The sequence below is a fragment of the Condylostylus longicornis genome, unplaced genomic scaffold (genome assembly GCF_029603195.1).
Source record: "Condylostylus longicornis isolate FDR11 unplaced genomic scaffold, ASM2960319v2 ptg000011l, whole genome shotgun sequence".
Classification (NCBI taxonomy): domain Eukaryota; kingdom Metazoa; phylum Arthropoda; class Insecta; order Diptera; family Dolichopodidae; genus Condylostylus; species Condylostylus longicornis.
Window position 1 is genome coordinate 3,595,691 of NW_026577980.1, and position 15,134 is coordinate 3,610,824.

Genomic DNA, 15,134 nt, shown 5'->3' on the forward strand with positions numbered 1-15,134 from the left:
ATTTCTGTTTCCACTATTACATGTTATTATTGTTATTGTTGTTGTTTTTTTTAATTTGAATGAAATTTTATTCCTGATCGTATTTGGTTTCATCACAAAATTTAATACTTTTTTTTTCAGTTTATCGTTTTGTCTCTTGGCGTGAGGTCGGATAAATAGAAATAACAGAGAGAAGGAAGAAAAAAATTTTTGAAAATATTTATTTTTTTTTTCGTTAAAAATTTTTTTTTCAAACTATACGTAAATAATATATATATGTAAATGTGTGTATATATTTCTAATATAATTATATGAAGAACATAAAACGGAACATTTGGTGTGGAAATTCGAATAAAAAAAATTTTTTTTTGGCATTTTTTTATATATGAGAATGAAAAAAAATTAGAATCTAGCATGTAGTAACAAAAATAATTTCGGGTTGAAAAAGAAACAAAAAATATAAAAGTGTGTAATAATTTCATATATTATATGAAAACGTGAATATAATTAAATAAAATATGTAAAATAAATATAAAATTAAAAAATTTGAAAATAAAAATATTTTTAATAACTTACTTTTGTCTTTAAAATACAATAACGGAACAGCAAAATAATAATAAAAAAAAATAGCTATTCGATGACATTTTCATATTCTCATATACTATGTACAACAAAAATAATTTGTAAAAATTCTATTTAAGAATGAAATGATTACGTCATAAAGAAAAATTTTTTCTATATAGAATCAAAATGAGAAAATATTTGTGATTTTTTATTTCTCTTTCAGAAAAATATGCAAGAAAACAAAATAGCAACATAAATGAATTTTTTAAAAAATACAAATAAAAGTACTTATAAATTATAAGGATATTTTGACATTTAAAAGGAAATTTGTACTCAAACCGCGTTTATATCTCTGTAAATGTGCACCGTACCGTCATATCTCTATTGTGTATATGTTTTTACTTAATTATAAATTAATTATTTAAAACGCATTATTTTACTTTTTTTTTTGTTTGGATTTTGACATTCATTTACTGCTGTTATTATTTTTCTATTATTATTGTGAAACGACAACTCTAATTGTTTGTTTTTATAAAAATTATTGCGTATAGGTAACCTGCCTATTAAGAAAATTTAAGTGCGTGTAAAAACAATAATTTTATTAAAATTTAATTGAAAAAAAATTGTAAGTAAAAACAAATTGTCATTGAATAGTCGTTTGTTATTGCTAAATAATTTATATATCGATCTCCTGAGCTACACGGGGGAAAAAACTGCGTTATTTTCAATTTTACTACTTTATTTATTTTTATAATTTATTGTTATGAATTTATGATTATTATTTGTTTTTTTTTTCGGTTTTTCAAAATATACATTGTGTACATAATATCAGTATATTAATAATAATGAATTTTAGTAACTACATACATACTCACATATACTATTAATGATGAATTAATAACAAATTTTTGTTCAATAATCAAAATAGACCGACGCACATTATATATACTTACTATTTGTACAAATTTAGATTTTCTGCAATATTTTTAAATATTTTATATATACGTACATAATACTGTTATAATTACATTAAATGAAATTAAATTGTTAATATAGAACGTGTGTGTGTTTAATTATAAATCATAGTGTACATATACATATAATATAACAATTATAATAAAAATTTTTTGGAATAAAACAATTAATAACAAAATTTGAGTATATAATTTAATGTTTATTTGCTCACAAACGTATCCACATATGGTGAACAATTACATATATGTACCTATATAAATATAATGTGGAAACCTTAAAGAAAAATTGACGTTTACACTTATTTTATTTTGGATAATATACTTATATAATAAAGAAAACGGTGAAATAAATTAACTAAATGAACGCATAAGTAAGTGTAAGATCAAAATATTCTCAATATATATAGTGAAAATATTCGTTCCATCATAATATCATAAAGTACTAATAAAGTAATAATAACATAACAAATATATTTACATAAGTACTACACATGCAAAATTTTCCAACAAATATTATTTATTTTATTGAAAAGAGGTGAGTTTTTCCTATACTGTTGAATAAAATTTCTGTAAAGTAGCTAGAATTACTTAACATGAATGCATTCTAAATCAATTTATTTACTAAGTATATAAAAATACAATTAAATCATAAATAAATTGATCTCTTAATTAATTAATTTGAGTGTATTGAAAAAAATTTCTTAAAATTTATTGCTTAGATTGTAATTTGAGCACTTAATTGTTTGATTGTCAAATTTATTATGAAATTTGAACACTTTTTGCTTAATACTATTTAAAATTTATAGGTATACTTATTTTGAAAAGATCATAATATAGAAATTCATTTTCATAGTAATTTACGTAATAAGTTTCTTGGAGAGCAAACATTAAAATCGAATAATACGGATTCCATTAAATTTCTTGCCTAACTATGCTTAAGTAAAAATAAAATCTTATTCGTATTCAAAATTTAATCTTTCATACTCTGTGAGTTATTCTAATTAAAAAATGTACTAAGTATTATAAGTAATACTAAAAATATGAATTATAACACTAAACTATACAAATTAAGTATACTGTTATACAAATGTGCAAGTCTCAAATAATATTCTATATATACATAGTTATTGTTCATCATTATATCAATTCTAATTTCTGTTTTGAAAATTATAAATAAATTAATTTTTAATAATTATTGTTTTGAATCATTGACAAATATTTGACTTATATTTAATTAATAATTTAGTATAGAAAACTTTCTTTGATTGCAATTTTGCTTTTACTAGTCTAGATTATTCGAGATTAAATGAAATCTTTAACAATTTAATAAAGGCTGGTTTTCCATTTTTGGAAGGATTTGAAATGGTGTTCTTATATATTCTTTAAGCAATCTAAATTTAGCGACAATAAATTCACCGACGGAAAAATCTCCCATAAGTATGTACCTAAAAATAATCATATAGATTTATATACAAACAGAATACTTAAGTACATAATATATATTTATATAAAATACAAACTATACTTACCATTAATATGTTATTTGTGTTATTTACTTTTTAATTCTAAAAATATTTCAAATCATTATTGTATAACAGTTTAATATTATTCCATTTTGCCACTAGCCATTATGAAACTTCATTGTTCTATTGCCATTAACAGAACCTAAAATAAAAATTGAAAAATATTTAATAGAAATTGCGTATACTTAATAAATATAATAAACTCAATAGCGATTTTGTGTATAATTTCGAATTGGGCATTTAATAGAAATGTTATACCAATAGTTACGACCTTAATTTTGCAACACAGTATTATTATACATTCTTATTTTCAAAAAATTTTGAGAACGAATAAATAATATTTATAAGTATATAGTAATTTATTTTTTCATACATTATAAATTCAAGATATTTTGAATTAATTTCAATTTTTTTCATCCTTAATTAAATCAAGTCTTAATTTTGACAATTTTGATTTATTAAACCGTATCCAAATTAAAGATTCAACTTTGAAAAATCTTTATAAATAAAAATAATTAAAATTTCTTTCTCGTTTTATTAAAATTTTTTGATTTTTTTCGAAATTACTTGAGTAAACAGTAAATATTATTTACTAAACCCCAAATATAAAACTTAATTTCATTAATTATAATTATTAGGCACTTATTTACGCTCATTTACTCATACAATTTATAACAATAGCTCATTTTCTCTCAAATAAAATATTAATTTTCAGGGACGTATCATATGATTTTACAAGTATGTATGTTGGAAAAATTTATACAGCAAATAATTGTTTAGAACAATTTTATGTCTTTTTAGACGCGCTGTAAATCAATATAATAATTGTCAAGCTGTCCCAGTTGAATTTTCACTCATTTTTTTTTCTTTATATTGACCATAAGAATTATTTTATTCAGAAATTTATAAGTTTAAATATTTTTTTTTGTTTTTTTGTTAATCAAAGCATTTTTCTATATTATTATGCCCTTTGAAGTGTATGTATAGACAATAAATTATAAATTTAAAGTGTGAAAATAATTTGTTTCAAAATAATCGACACTAATATATTTTATTGTTTTATATACTTATACTTATATATATACGTTTTTTAATCGCTCCAATAATTCTGATTTATTTTATTTTAAATGAGACATGCAATAGAAGGATTTAAAAAAAGACGGAATGATATATGACATGTTTAATTTAATAAAATATATATGCGTAATTTAAATGAATAAATTTTGTTTATTTCATCAAATGATTTCATAAATAAAATTTCTTAAAAGACTCTTAAATTTAACATTTTATATAGAAATTGTAGAAACAATTCAATTCGTTTATAAATAAAAATTATTATGCACTTTTATACTAAAAATTTTGCCGACGCGGTTTAAATTCCTATAAATATTAAGTTTATTTCCGAAAATTTTAAATAATGACACATAATTAATCTGCTCTTCAAAACTAAATTTAATTTTCTGTACTTAACATTAAAATGGTCACTTTCATAATTAAATATATGCAAATTTATAATTACTTATTAATTAATTTATAATTATAAGTTAAGACCTTTTTGAATTCAGTTAAGAAACTGAAGAAATCTTATATTTAAAAGTATTAGCACTGATACTTAATTGCAATAAAAAATTATGGTCGTTCTCGTTGTTTACAATTTCCAAAAAAAAAAAATTTCCTAATTGGAAATATAAACCACTTACATGCTAATAATGTTGACGCACACATCTTGTAATCATTGCATTAAAAAAATGTGTTTAGTAGCATCAAGGCACGATTTCTGCTTAAGTTTTATACTCAAACTATACTACTTTAAGCCATAATTATTGAAATACAATAAAAATACTAAATTAACCTAATATTGTTATATTACTATTATAAAAACATTTGGTGTTAGAAAAGTTTTTGTAAAAGCAAATTTATAACTTTTTCACTTTATAATCCCGTCGGTATTTACCTAATGACATATGTTATCTTTTGAATGCAACACACTAAAAGTAGTTTGCAAATATAGAACCCGCTTTTATATGGAAGTCTTAATGTGAAAATGTAAGAGTAATAAAATGAACACCGATTTTTGATATAGTTTTTCTTCTTTACACGACAACTCGGATGTATCTCAAATTTTGACATTTTGACTAGATATTGGTGAACATTTTATTGTAATCGAATGCAATTTCTCTGCGACTTCTCTCTCTCTCCCCAATTTTTATTACTCAAATACTGCAAAATATCAATATTGTTGTCCACTATTTCTTCAATATTCTATAAACTCTATCAAAATTCTGTTTAATAAAAAGTATTATATTTAAGAGTAATCGTATCCTTTATGCCTTATAACTAAATTAATTAGCAATACAATTCAAATGTTAAAGTTAAAGGTAAATGTACTATTTTACGAACAATGGGCGGCATAGTGGACTACATTTTTTTAGATTAATTTCTTAATCCCTTTTACTTAAGTAATTACTTCTTCATAATTCATAAACTCTATTTAATGTCATTTCAATTATAAACTCTAACACACTAAATTTTTACATCTTAATTTTCTTTCTTCTTTCAAATATTAAAAATTTATTTAAAAAAAAAAATATTATTCCTGGTCCAATATTTTTAAACATTACAATGAAAATATCATATAACATTATATTTTAGACATATTATATGACTGCGACTATATCCATCCATCCAGATACATATATACATACATACGTTCATGCAGACTGTATGTGATTCAATATGAAATTTTTGTAAACACATGCAACGCATTATACGTGTATACTTGTGTATGAAAATATTCAAATATTGCACACATATTTACTTACATGAATATTTTTATCTACATTATATTAATATGAAATATTCAATGATTTTCCAAACATCATATAAGATCGAAAATAAGAACAAAACAAAAAAAATATATTTTTGTGCTATTTTCGGGATTTTTAAGTGTACATGAACGTATGTATGTATGTATGTAATTTCTATGTATAACTCAATGTATATTTTGTGTACCACATAATTTTTAATGCTGGATATTATTATAATTTAAGTATGTACATATGTGTGTTTGCATCACATATAGGGAAAGAGAGGAGCATGGCTGTACTCTGTACCTATATGTTTTCTTGGTTTTGGCTGTGCTGTGATAATGATGGCTGCGATTCTGATGAAAATATCCCCAAAAATAAACAAAAAAAATTTTTATTCAATAAAAAGAGCAAAATAAAAATAAAAAGAACAAAAATTATAAAAAGATATCGGGTTACCGCATTACACATGCGTAAATACTTTTCAACTTTTTCTTTCAAAGGTTTTTGTTTTTTTTTTTCTTCTTTTTTTGTATTTTAACGTTAAAATTTTCTTTGTTGTTCTTTTAATTTTTATTTGTCTTTTCTTTTTGTTTTTGTTTTCTTTTTTTGTCTTTTTTGGTTTAGAAGAATTCGATATTGGTTTTGGTTATAGTAGGTACAGCAAAAAAAAAAAAAACATGAAAAAACCGAAAAATAGAAGAAGTATCAGTGACGTCGCCAAAAAAAATTCTGAAAGAATAAACGGTAATGTTTTTATGTCATTACTATATAATTACAAGTCTAAGCAATTGAGTGAGAGAGAAAAGAAAACAAATAACGTTTATCCAAAAAAAAAAAAAATTTAAAAATTTGTAGTTCACCCTAATATGCAGCTCAATCGTCGTCCTTTTCATATACAAGTGCAAAAGTAAAAACTTCACCAAAATTTAATCACCTCTAAATATGGCAAAACAATATTCAATTAAAAATAGTTAAGTGTACCTCCTCTAGTTTAGTTAATTATACACACTTACAAAAATAAACTACAAAATGAATAAAAAACTGACACTTTTAAAATCTAGTTCGTATTAAGCAGAAATATCAAATAGAAAATTTTAAACTGTTTACTATAGCCAATTTTTATTGCATACTTTTAGGAGAAATGTTAGAAAAAAGGCTTTGTATATAAAGAAAATAATCCAAAATATGAGCACAAACGAACACGAAATCGGATTTTAAAAAGTTTTTGGGAGCTATAACTAGAGAGAGAAAGAAACGTAGGGTAATGGCGAAAATGTGTTACTTAGGAAAAATTTTTTACGTTTGCTTATGAATTCTAAAATTCTCAGTCAACAGACGATATTTACTGAAAAAAAATATGAAATAATGTTTAAGCATGTATTGTTAGTTATCGTACTTGCTTTTCTTTTTCAGTTATTAAGAAAAGTGATTATTATTCATACATACGAGTATAGATTCATATGAACCATCAACTATAAACAGCTCTGTTTCATGTGCCTTCCGTTTCCATTTCAAATATTACTGTTTAATAGCGCCAAATATAATTCGCACAAGTAAATGTACATTAAAAATTTTTGATAATATTTCCAAGTTGAATAAAATTCAATAGATTTTATTTGCGTCCAGTCAGAAAAATTAATGCATTTTATTTGCATTTACAATTAAGAATGCAACATTGTATATACATATATATAAGAAAATGTTGTTGTTTTAAAATTGCAACTTTTTAAATTTCAATATTATTCAATTAAAATACAAAGTGATTATTTTGTTTTTTGGCAACAAAATCATTATATGCTTGCAGACGTAAGTTTCGATCTTCAGCTATTAAAAAACACTTTTTGTGATTGTATCATTTAAAAACAAAAATAAAAAAATTACAATAAAAATTAAGGTAAATTTATAATTGTTAATTTTTTGCAAGTGATTCCGCTACAATATAATTTGTGCATGTGTATATGTGAGTATATATACAAAAATATGTGCAAATTGAAATATTGCGTATTTATAAATTTTGTAAGCAGCATTGTACAGCATATTTTGTATGCAAATTAAGAAGTCTATGAAATATTTTTGTAAAAAAATTACCCTACCGTAATTTTTTGTAATTAATTTACGACAACCATTACCGTATTTTTATACATTCGAATGAACAAAAAATTTAAATCATACGGTAAACAAAGTATGTATATGTATATACATAGTTATGTTGAATGTTCAACCTGATTCCAATTATTAGTGTTAATCATTACAAAACTTAGAGAAAGTCTAATATTTTACTAATGTCAAATGTAAATAAAAATGTTAATTGACTATGGTACTTGTAATGTATCGAATATTGTAAAATTTTTCTTATTTACGTGCAGTAGCTTTAGCATCATATGATAACTGACAATCCTTATAAAGAAGAGAAATATAGAATAGACATTCTTCCAAAAACCGCAATTCTCCAAAAATTTTGATACTCGAATTCTCACAAAATTTTTTCTCAACTCATGTTAATAAAAAAATAAATAACATTATTGTTTGTAACTTTTGAATAAAATAAAATTCAATATACATATGGCGGGAATTTCTTAAATTTCCTTACCGGATGATATTAAACAGATTTTTTATAATACGTCACAATTTACAATAATAACAAATATAAGAGCTAAAGCTATATAACAATATAACAACAATAATATAGAATCATCAAGAGAAAATATAAACATTTTTACACAATTTTAGACATAATGAAGACGAATAAGTAAGTGAATATAAGAAAAAAACAGACAAAAAATGGGAAAAATTCCCCCACTCAGCGAAATTTTATTTTGATAGACGCTTTTTCCATTCCTCTCTACAAAAATAAAGAACTCTTTTATAATATTGTGCAATATAACAGTTTACAATTTACATAATAAAAAGTCATATAATTATCTCATCTTTTTTTTTTTGTTTAAATCTCACGCCGAAATATGTTTAGTCTCGTGATTTTTTATTTTCAGTTCTTAAAAACTAAGAACAGGTGAAAAATATTAAAAATAAAAATTTATTTTATAACAAATAAATTTATGATTGCTTTGAATCATATATGAAAGTCATGTAGTTGACGTTATATAATGTAGTTCTCTCTATTTTTTGAATGATATTTCGTAAATTATACTATAAATGAATCTATAATATTTTCTCTAGCAAAAGTTCTGTACAAGATTGTGAAAATTTAACTTATATACATTTATTAATTGAGGCCGAAGTTGAATCTTCGGAAAATTTTTGAAATTCATTTCGCGGAATCCGTCCAGAGGTCGTATACTGCCGGTTAGATTCCACACAATTGCATTTTTAAACGCATTTCTCTAAGAGATTCGCAAGGAGCATGCCTGCCTTACGGCATTTTAATGGTGCACTGGCCGTCAACACAACGTGTCGCAGCTGCCGGGAAATGGACAAGAAGGAAGATATTTTTCACTACCTCTCCGAGTCTCCGGCTCTTGTTTATGTGTAATGGGGGTGGACGAGCTATCGAAGATGAGTATCGGAAGTGTAAATAAATTCCTCAAGAGAATAGTGGTGGTTAAAACAGGGCATCTGTAATCATACGCTAAATGACGGCCTGGTAATCACGGGGTAATAGTAGCAAAACGGCATTTTTGTACTATTTGGAGTGCAGTGGACCTACTGCATCTACCACGTCAATCAACCAACCAAACACATCTAAGAAAATTCTATTTTTTAAAAAAGTTCTAATTACATATATAAAAATTAAATTTGAACATAAGCGAATTTGCACATTATGTAGATTAAAATCACTTTTAACAAACTTGGCGCATTTTTAAATTGTACAAAATTCATTATAAGATTTATAGGCGCTCATTATTTTTAATCAAATTTAAATTTTTTTTTACCCATTCCATAAATGCCAAATCTAGATAATATGACCATAGTACTTATAGTTTAATTTTAAATTATTAACAATGTGAATTAGTAGTTCTTACTCGTGTATACAAATTAAGAATTCACTAATGTTGCATCAGACTAAAAAGATTCCAAGAATTTGATAAAAAAAAATAATGATAATTATTAAATTACTATACATTGTGTAATATTTTTAAAACAATTGTAGTTTTTTTACTCCAGTATTGAATATAAGGGAGTTTTAATTAAAAAGTATGTGCCTGACACTTAATCGTTCAAACGTCAAAATCGGTGACAGCATATTCAGACTACTTGTTATAATTTTATTAAACAAAAGATATATAATCCGAACATTCTAATTAATAATATTCCAATTTAGTTCGATAATACATAATAATCTTGGTATCCCTAAAAATATGCAACAAATTTTGTTTTCTAATTATTTTTTTTACATTCACAATTTTACATTCACAAATCACACGTGCATGTCGAAAATAAGCCTGCCTTTTTCGTATGAATATAATTTTAATTGCCGAATATAGATTAAATTTTCGTTCGATTTCATTAACGGTATTTGTTCTAATATTACAATTCCGAGATAATCTAATTCGAGAGTTAAATATGCTCTGCTTACTTGCATATGTTTTTTTAGAAAAGCTCTTCCTTTCGTTTTAAAATTTGTTAATCGCATACAAAATCATTAAAAATCAACGTTTGACAACTTCAATCATTAAAATATAGAGTGTCATTTTTCAAAAATTGCATTATTTTTTATTTAAATTTATTATTTTTAAATCTATTCAATATGAAGAGCATTTGTAATTTTTCATAATTTTATTATTCAATCTTAATATATGTATGTAAAATATAGTTTTGATCTTGCATTATGCATTACAAATTTTCATTGCAAAAGTAATAAATTTTAATATTTCAATTTTAAAGTAAAAATTTCTTTAATCTTTTTTAATTCAATGAAATTTTTAATATTTTAAAATTTATAATAAAAATAAATTTTAGAGAAATTGGTATTATGGTATTATTTTATAACACAGGCGGCTCCCTAAAATCACACTCTTATAATAATTTTAAAAATTAACTAAATGAATATTTTTATTGTTTTAGTGTTTTTAAAGCCAAACAAATTCTCTTTAATTGTGCTATATACTTCTTTTTCATTTCTAATTATTATTAAACATTTATTAGCCATTTTAAAGACTCTTTGCATCATTGATTTCTTAATAGAAATATTTTGTCTATCTTTTCTTTCATAATATTCTTTTAAAAAAATTTTTGTTAATCCTCTTGTTTTTTTTTTCTATTTTATTTCAACAAAAATATTATATATATCGCCTATATTTATTATTGCATATTATAATTTTATATTCTAAATGTACATACGTACATATTTTATGCATAGATATGTTATATAAATAATATGAATATACATATAATTATGATCGTCATATGTTATTGTGGCCCCTTTCAAATTTATATGCTTTTAAAATTTTTTGTGATTTATGAGACACTTTATTGTCATCTAGTGCAATTTCTACTTAATAAAAATTTAAGAAAATATAATATTATAGAAATTTTTAAATATTCTTTTTTATTTTATTTTAAGAAATATTATTTTTAAATATTTTGTATACATTTATTTTTATATTTATAAAAGTAAGAACATAATCCATATTATATGTATTTTTGAATTATTATGTAAGTATAAATATACTATACATATGTTCTGCCTATACTATGACACCACATATATTAAAAGTTTACGATCCGAGGGTTTTGATTAAAAAGTTTACTTTACAGTATTTTTATGATAGTCGAAAATTTTTCGTTAAAAATGAATGCAGCTAGCAGGATGCTCTTAATTATAATCAGAAGACTGCAGTTATAATTTGACTATTTTTGTATAGCGTAACAAATTCTAAAATTTCGTTGATTTATAAGATCGAAAGATATTGCCTAAAATCATGTCGACTTAATAAAAAAAGGAAAAATAATAATGATAATGAAAAAAATTTTTTTTTTTCAATGGTTGATAATTTTTCCGAAATATAATTCCTTTTTTTTTTTATTGGTATGAAAAGAAAACTTCCTTTTATTCAGAATAAAATACTTTTTTTTATTTTTCGCTAATATATTTCGTGCGCTACATACGCACTTTATCAAAGCTGATTTTCTTCTAATTAAGACAACAAACAATAAAAATTGAAATCTATTAAAATTAGGAATACTATACCTGACTTAATATAATTTTTTGTTATTATTTACAAACTAAATTTATACCTGTTTCAAACCTTAAAACTGGTCAAATAATTAATTTAAAGAGCCAAGTAGCCGCGTTACCTTCGTCCGTGTTCAGTAGGCAGTCCTTGTTTGATTTGTATATCTGCATGCTTTCATGAACTTCTCTCCTGTGTTTTCCTTTTACCTCTTTTAATACCTTTAAGTTATCTTCCGTGATTGTGTGATCCGTTTGACAAATGTGTTTTGCAACCATAGAATCGAAAATCCGGTTAAATCCTACTCTCCTTGCACGTTTTATTTCACTTAAATGTTCCTTAAGTCTTGTTGTAACGGGTCTCTTCGTTTGTCCTATGTAAAATTTATCGCAATTATTACAATTGATTTTGTACACACCGCATCTTTCATGTATCTTCAATTTATCCTTAGCCAAATTTAACAAACTCCTAAGTTGATATTTACAATTGGTTTCCGATGTCCGAATATTGTGTTTCCTTAGTTGTTTATTTATCAAGTTTGTACAGTGATGATCATAACTTAAAGATGCCCATGTTGTTCTTTGTTCTTCCAATATCCTGTTCTGTTTAAACAATGTGCTCATACTCATATTCTCCTGCTCAATTTTTCGTTTTTTCTTCCTAATGAGTTTGTTAATACGTTCAGTAGAATAACCGTCCTTCACAGCCGATAATGAAAATAACTGCTTATGTTGTCATACTAGAATATTCAATTAAATCTAATTATTCTAGTAATTATATAGGTAACTACCTTTGAAAAAATTTCTCTGGGAATAGTCCTATTCCTAGAGAAGTCTTAATATTTATTTATATAATGTACCGACATTATGTACAATTTTCTTGCAATCTCTATTGTAGATAAGCTGAGATATTATAATTATTTTAAAATTGTAGAATTCCTCATGATATCACTTTAAATAGTCATCTGTGTATTTCAGCAGGTAATCCTTGTTTATATATATATATTTATGTGCATCACAGTTCATTGTTAACACACTGTTGGTTTTTATATTGGAATTTTTCATTTGACACACTTGCAATATTTGCATAAAAATTTCGATTTCATCTAATTGACGTGTTAAATAATTTTTGAGGAGGAAAATAGTTGGTGTTCTCTTTTCTAATCCATATAAGTTTTTAATTGCCTTGTTTTGTATTACCTACAATTTATTTATATTCTTACTGAGGTATGTTTTGGTGAGGTGTAGTATATTTTAATTTCTTGAATGGCTAATGGTACTCTTTTATACTATTCTCTTGAACAAATCTGTATATGAACAACATTAATTCATTTACATGTTCGTTCCAATTCATTTCCATTTATTCCACGTTCATACAATATTCTTATTGATACATATTTCTATCGATAGTGTCAAAATCCTTTGTTAATTCGAAAAATACGACGCACACCATTATTTCCAGAAATATTAGTAGAATTATAGTATAATATAAGTATTTCCAGAGCTATGAGTATTAATGTTAAAGATTTTTCACCATATAATGACTCACTGGTTAGATTATTTAAGTAATGTGTCAATTGATTACTCATGTCTTAAGAATTTTACTAAGTAAATTATACAGATGATATAGGTCGAAAATTTTTTATACCAAATTTTTTATAAATGTTGTGTTATACGCTTTAATAATTTTCAAAGCATCTAAAATTTTACATTCTCTTATCGAAGAATTTATTATATTCATTACATTGACTGTTCTTCATTATTGACTTCATTCTAATTCTCCTTAGAATCTGGTTCTAACTGCTCCCTTCATTTAGTCTGTGTATAAAACTACATACATGTTTTATCGCAATCATCTTATTTTATTTTATATAGGGGTGTTGAGTATACTGTAATGTGCTCCTCCGTCTTGCAATTTTATAATGTGCTTTGCATGTTGAGTATAATGTAATGTGCTTTGCAATTTTATTAATTTTATAAAAATTAATTTTTATTAATTTTGAAATACTCGAAACTAAAAACTAAAGTGATTCAATTTAATTTTTCAGTAAATGTAAGGATTAAACTTTTCATCAGAATAAAAAAAAATATAAAAAAAACAATGGCTATTCGCCAAATTAATCAATTGGTAATTCTATATTACATAGTAAGGTTTACTCTTTTTGTTATTGTTTTTTATTGTTATATAGTGGTTAGCAACATTGTTGACAATTTTTTGTTGGCTATCAATGATATTTTTTTTATACATGCCATCAATACGTAATCGAACATGAATTGTTGCATTCATTTCATTTCTTGTTTTTCTCTTCTTTTTTTTTTTTTTCTGTTACATATTAATTTTTGTCAAGCTTTCTCTTTTACATTGTGCTCAATATACTCAATATGAGTAAGAAATATAAGTGCATAACATAATTTTTTTCTTATACAAGTTTTGGTTTCCTATTTTGTCCGTACACTCATCTCTTTAACATTTCTTCATAATGAATACTCAAATTTGCTCAATAAGTACCTTATTTTTTAAAATTATTCCAAAATTTATTCTCATTAACAATTAAAAATACAATTTTTGACATATAAAATTGAATTTTCTTATTTTAATTTGAGAAACATCAATTTAATGACAGGAAATAAAAAAAGAGTTTTTTTTTACGGTTCTTTTTAAATATACGAATTTCATTAATTTAGAGCTTTGTCAATTTAGAACCCAAATTATTATATTACGTAAAAGCAGACAATTTTTTAATATAACATTTTTAGAAAAAAAAAAAAAAGTATTAAAATTATAATTAGAGTATTTGACCACAAATCCTTTTTCACGTACCTAATAAAAACATTGGAATTTCAATAAAATTTTATAGAGAATAAAATGAATTGGTAAAAATGTTTTTCTTTCTTTTTAAATGAACACATAATCTGCCTCTTAAATTTAAGTATTTTTTCCTTATATTTTTTATTCGAGCTCAATGGTCGTCTAATTTTAATTGTATAAAATAAAAAATTGGTTCTGATGAAATGTTTAAGCAATTTAATCTATAAATTTACGTATAATAAAAAAAATTAATAAAATAATTATAAAAAACTTTTTGATTAGTCAAATTTAAATTTAATTAAATAATTTGATTTTCAAAAAGGGTTTTCAGGTATATATACTGTG

The 15,134-nt window shown here is 23.6% G+C and overlaps 1 protein-coding gene across 1 annotated transcript in view; it reads left to right on the forward strand.

The window, feature by feature from the left end:
• Nucleotides 1–583: 583 nt before the first annotated feature.
• The window catches only part of LOC129619272 (homeobox protein six1b), a 78,540-nt gene continuing 63,989 nt past the window's right edge, over nucleotides 584–15,134 (forward strand). Inside the window, exon 1 of the mRNA XM_055534443.1 lies at nucleotides 584–2,052. The gene's annotated coding sequence lies outside the window, so the exon portion shown is untranslated. The remainder of the gene's footprint in view (nucleotides 2,053–15,134) is intronic.